This window comes from Drosophila novamexicana, unplaced genomic scaffold (genome assembly GCF_003285875.2).
Source record: "Drosophila novamexicana strain 15010-1031.04,08,12 unplaced genomic scaffold, DnovRS2.1 tig00004554-arrow-pilon, whole genome shotgun sequence".
Classification (NCBI taxonomy): Eukaryota; Metazoa; Arthropoda; class Insecta; order Diptera; family Drosophilidae; genus Drosophila; species Drosophila novamexicana.
This window is the reverse complement of record NW_020825051.1, coordinates 2,230,645-2,236,875: the sequence shown is the minus strand read 5'-3', so window position 1 is coordinate 2,236,875 and position 6,231 is coordinate 2,230,645. Positions and strand designations below refer to the sequence as shown.

The window sequence follows — 6,231 nt, the reverse complement described above, 5'->3', positions numbered from 1 at the left end:
TTTATGCCAAAGCGACAACAACAATAAAAACAAGGACTACAAGGACAAGGCACAGAAAGAAGAACAAGGACGGCAACAACAACAACAAGTTGCTTGTTATGCATTCGTTTGTCGGCACTTTTTATGCGACTTTCTCCTGCTGACAACGTCGTTATCTATTCAAGTTTGTCAATTAAAAACATAATCCCCAATCAGAAGCCAATAATACCCCGCTAACGCCGCCGCCCCTCTCTTCACCTTGCCTGCCGTGCCGACTTGCCGCTTGTTCGATCGTCTCTGCCTGTTAGGCACTTTTGTGTTCCCCGCCAGCCTCTGCGCCCCCTCTTGATAATCTGGAACAGCTCGAACACCATCAAAGTTCCAGAGCATGGAGCTGGTTGGCTGCGAGGGGGGCAACGGGAACGACATTGTCATGGCAAAAGTAAATATTATTTTTTTTGTGCGCGTTTTTTTTTTGGCCTGAATTTTGTTACATTTTTGGTGTGTGCATGTCTCTCTCTCTCTCTCTCTCTCTCTCTCTCTCTCTCTCTCTCTCTCAATCTGTCTCTCTTTCTCTGTGTGAATCTCTGGATTCTGTCTGTGGGCGCGCGGCAGATAATTGCTGCGATTTCCATGGCCATGCTATTGTCGTCTATATTTTTTTTTGGCCATCAAAAACGTCGACAGTTGGCGGCTGCTGCGCGGGCGTCGTGCAAAGATGTCAGAGTTTTGATTGAATTTTAGCCGGATTACAATAATACGCCATTGCTCTCGGTATTTGGCTTGTAAAATGCTGACTTAGTACGCTTTTTGGCTATTGAAATTGCGTCAATCGCAATTTCCAAACAATCGTCTCAAGTGATTTATGATGTGGAACAGTCGCAAGACGAAGTTGCAAATCAGAAAATTGTAAAGAAATTAAATAATTGGTAAATCTGTGAGCATGCAAAACCATTGCGGATATGCATACGGTTTGCGGAAAGTCTTCACATTTCGACAGAATTTTATTTTATATCCGTGCGGACATTTTGCTGATAAAAGTTCACTTGCTTCTAAACCAATGAATTCTAAAAATGTTAATTAACTGTGATAACCCAAAGCGTTGCTGGCTGTGCATAAGTGTATTAAGGCTTCGTGGTGTTGGATTCCAATATCTACATATCATTCCTGTTTTGAATTTAGTTTTGCCCTGCATCTATGCAGAGCAGCGTTTACAATTTGCATACCATCAAAGCAGCTTTATAGCAAACACTTTTCAATTACAGTTTAGACAAATGCAATGGATAAAAAAATAGTAGCAGAAGCAGCTGAATTGATATGTGAGGGCATTTGAATACATTAATGTTTGATCACGTTGTTTGTTTTCAATTTACGCTCAAGTAAATTTATTTAGTTGCATACGCACAGATTGGATGGTTGGATGCATTACACAGCATTTAAAAACAGTAAAATAATGTGTTAAACTTTAAGTAAGCCTTAAGGCCAAACAAGTTAAATACAGTTTTTGCCATAATCCTCGCAGCTAAACTTCAGTCAGGCCTCGCACACCTTGCGCCACACACTCCATATTAGTTAACCGCAAATTTGTAATGTTTTTCATTTGGTTTGCCATCGCAGCAGCTCAAAGCTTTTACAATTGTGCAGAAGTCCAACCGCATAGAGTAGAGAAAATGTTTTGCTAAGTTGGCAACGTCTGCGGTAGGGCTGTTGGCCACAGTTTATGGACCCGGCACTCATTACTCAAGCATGTCCTTTGTACTTTGTTGGATTGGCCTGAATTTTGGGTTTTTGTTTTTTCGACGGCGCACATTAATATTTTTGTGACTAACTCGCTTTGCTTTGATTGCAACTTGGGATACTTTGCTCTAATGGCGTTTATCATACGGCTTGCACCTTGTGCACTGTGCTACAAAACTCGCTAAAAACAGCTGACAAAACAATTCTAATTTGTGCGCACTCCTCCACTGAAAGCCAAAATGCAAAACAAAGCACAAAATAATCAGATTTGGCATTGTGAAAAGTGAAAAGCTTTTAACTGTTGCACTTGCGTAAATTAAATGCCATTAAAATTATTTTCATAGCGCTGCGCGAACACGCTGAAAACTATAAACTTGAGTAAGAGTCGCGGACTGGGGCGGGTTGGTACGGGCCTGGCTGCTTCATAAACATTTATGCGCGGTGGGTTGGGTTGCATGGGAAAATAATAACAATAACTTGGCATGACATTTAAATTGAAATGTCAAAAATGGCTGACATCAGCTGAAAAGTCTTAAGCTCATATTATAAAGCGAAATAATCAAAACAGGAGTGACAAACATGCTAAAACGGATTTCGCTTAACTTATTCTGCAGTATATGCGGAATACATATATTGTATTTGAATTTTCTATATATTTAAAAATCTACTTTGCGATATTATTTTCCTTTTTTACCACTTAGAACGATGGTTCCGCATTTATTATACTTCATTCTTTTGCACTTTCCGATAGGATTTCATTCGCATGCATTTCTCACTGCATACTTTCCAGCGTCTTTTATCTCCATCTCGCTTAATTTGGCTTTTAAAGCCACACACACATACTCATGCAGTTCATTTCTCAGTGTCAACTTAAACTTGGAGTAATTTGTAAACAATATATTTACAGAGCTCAACATGTACAGACGGGCGACAATAATAACAAGTAAAACATGAAAAACAAAAATCGAATGAAAAAAAAGAAAAAATGAAGATTTGTTAGGCCAATAAATTTGTCTGCATGTCTAATTTGCGCATGTTGCACACACGCACACGCACACACATACGCACATACGCACACATACACTCACAATTCAAGCGGCATCACCATAAATTATTCTTATCTACTTCGTCATCGGGAGTGCAGTTTACCTTGTCGGTTCGGTCAGCTGTGGTCAGCATGTAACCGCAAAGTTTTCGCATAGAGTGCAACATGAGTTCGGTTTGGGGCCTCGGGATCTGTCTATGTGTGTATGAGTGTGTGTGGCCAATGTACCCATTGTCGGGGCACAGACACATTTATCTGAAATGGCGGACAGCCTGCTCTGCTCGCCTAGCTGGTGGAGAGCGCAACGCAGAGCGACCATAAATTAAATCAACACACATATAGAAAGACGCTGCCGCTGGCCCTACGTAGGGTGTGCGTGTGTGTGTGTGAGTGTGCGAGAATTGCTGTAAAATGACGCAATTGCAGCTGCTGTTGCATCAATAGACTGTCTGCCAGCATCAGCACAATGAACCAGGCCCTATCGCCCAGTCACACCTACAAGCTTAGTGCCTGAAACTCTGCGTCCTTTTTGCCGTTCGAGCTGCTTTTGCCTTTGCCTTTGTCTTTTGGCATTTAATTCGATTCGATTAAAGTCGTCGCCACAATACCGAAATGTTAAATAATCCCATTGTGGGTCAGGTGAATGCTGGAATTGACCTAAGCTAAATTAAGCTGAATTATCAATTATCAAAGCTGCCAATAGCCAGAGCTAATTGTTGCTTTGTTCTGTTTCAACTAGCTAGCCAAGTTTTTCTGGGTTATACATATAATAAAGACAATAAGGCTGAAAACTTTTTATAAACTATGTCCATTATTAATATGTCTGCACTCAAGCATCCATTTGAACCCTTCCCTTTATTTTGGGGCGGTTGGTTGAAAAAACTTTGGCACTTTGCATGACCAACTCAAACGATTTGCTCGGTTAGCCGGAAAACCAACAATAACAAACCCTAAAAGATACACAAATGCTTAGAGACCTTAAACGACTGCTGATCCGTTCCCTTCTCTTACCATGAAAAAAAAAGAGAAGAAGATGGCAAAATGCTTTATAAAAACACGAAACAGAGACAGGGTCCTGAGGTTTTTGGGTGTTTGTAAAAGCACACAAATCCCAACTTAATCCATGTGCAAACTTTAAGGACACTTTACAAGGGTTTCGCATCTAGAAGGCCTATTTGAATATTTAATTTTACAAAAATCTTTCAACAGCTGTTAGCAATAAAGTAAGCATCAGTTAAGTTTTTGTATTCAATTTGAGGCAAATATTGCTGCATGTCAATAACAAACATGGCCATGAACTTATTTTAAACTTTTCAGTCAATTTGTAAGAATTTATATAAATATATAAAAAATACCCTTTATAATTTAAAGTATACTTCTGTATACTGACTGAAATCAGTTTAATTAGAATTCACATTTAATTATGTTATAGGGTATGCATACTGCAAGGCACATGCTTGAATATACTTTCATAATTCATTTGTCAGAATGTTCCATGGCAAAAGAACATACTGCTTTGCATATTTGTTGATGTATTGTTATGTTGACAGGTGAGTGAAAAATATTTTGCAAGACGACAATTGTAATAGTATTTGGTTACAGAAAAAAACCATGTGCCAGGCTCCATGTTGAATACAATATTTAGTATTTCTGTAAGCTCAGTAAATTTTCATTAAAGCACTTTAAATAAAATTGCAAGAATTTATAAAGCGTTATATTCGTGCAAATAGACAAAAGAGAAAAAAAAACATTGCAACAGTGAAAATTTTTTGATTTGGATTTCTCACATTGTTGGCAACAAAGCAAAAGGATATAAGAGCATTAAGTGTGCTATATATGAATGCATGTGTATATAGCGACACACACGGCTAAGCGAGCAGCTGCACTCTGAGGACAATGGCAAATGTATATTGTGTTTTGCCTTTTGTTAGAGCATTGGGAATTCATAAGAATTACAGATTTAATTCATATCAAATGGCAGGAAGTGCCTGGAACAAGTCTTAAATAATTGCAGCTGGCATGACAATTTAAAATTGCATTACACTTCTTCTTCTCGTTCTGGCCACAAAATTGTGGCTTAAAGACGGCCAGCGATGCGCTTTTAAAGCAACAATAAGATGGAGCAAGAGAGAGTGGGCCGGGCGGGGAGGTCTGTTTGGGTAGCAGACAGCTAGCTCCCTATGATAAATTGTCACTCGAAGCGACTGCGAATTGAAAGCGCAAATATTAACATTCAAGACAGGCACACACACTTGTGGCATCAACCAGCCACAGCCAGCTGCCGCGCTCCCCAAAGCGCCGTCCAATGCACACTCCATCACACTAGGAGGCGCCACAGTTGACAGAGCAGCAGCAGCAGCAGTAGCAGCAGGAGCAGGACCACATGACTCGTGACCAGAGTCGTGTTGAGTCAGTCAGTTGGGCAAACAATGACTGTGTGTGCTTAGACACATGCGTTGGAGTTGAATATTATACACGGCAAGTAGTCAAAAACTTTTATTAAATTCAAATTATGCATAACACGAATTTTAGGTGCCATTTAGCCAGATACAAAATTCTAGTTACGAGTAGAATCATTTTTTGCAACTGTATGTAACAGGCGGAAGGAAGAATCTCCAACCCAATAAATTATATATGCCTGCGTTGATATCGGAAACTACTTTAAATTTAAAACTTTCATAAATTTCGATTTTGAGACAAGCATAGCATAGATAGTTGATTGGCTTGTTTGTGCATAGATAGTTGATTGGTTTGTTTGAAAGAGCCTTTCGCTCTGCCATATGATCGCGGGATAAAACTATATTCTCAAGAATGTATTTGTATATGAAGAAGACTCCAATGTTTGAATGACCTTAGAACGACCTAGTGTCACCGCACTTGACATTAAGCTAAGAGTATAATATCCAGGTACTGCATTCCCCCAGAAAAGACGTAAATCTTCGGTATATGAAGGAAATATTCTAGTCACTCGCAACTAGAGCACTCCTTACTTCTTATTTTCATCTTTTTTTGGGATTTGAAATTGAATTATAGTCAAACTAAATACACACTATTAGGTTAAGGCAAGAAATGTCCTAAATATTAATAATATCAGAAGCACACACACACACACACACACAGAAGCTATAACACACGCACACATTACATAATTGTTTCGAGAGCCTCATTAAATGCCAGAACTTAAGCCCAAGTGTGCCAACAAATTCTAGGAATTGTCTGCAGCTCAGTTGAGGGTTTGTGACTGGGCGTGTATGTGTGTGTGTGCGCGCTTCAGTTTTATATGGAACAAACACAGCATGGGATTATGATGATTATTAACTTGTGCATGGGCAAACGATTGCCAGCCTGTTTGGGTGCTCTTTAAAGTCACATAAAATGTTGGCGAATTTCGGCTTCTGTTTGAAATTATCTCGGCTGGTTCTATAATTGTCGCAGCACGCTCTGCCCCCGCCTGCCCTCACCCGTGCTAT

The 6,231-nt window shown here is 39.6% G+C and overlaps 1 long non-coding RNA gene across 1 annotated transcript; it reads left to right on the top strand.

Moving 5' to 3' along the window:
- Positions 1–4,016: 4,016 nt before the first annotated feature.
- Positions 4,017–5,236, top strand: LOC115769711. Its single transcript, XR_004018781.1, has 3 exons — positions 4,017–4,085; positions 4,194–4,311; positions 4,364–5,236. It is a non-coding gene; the product is annotated as an uncharacterized LOC115769711 (long non-coding RNA).
- The last annotated feature ends 995 nt before the right edge of the window (positions 5,237–6,231 follow it).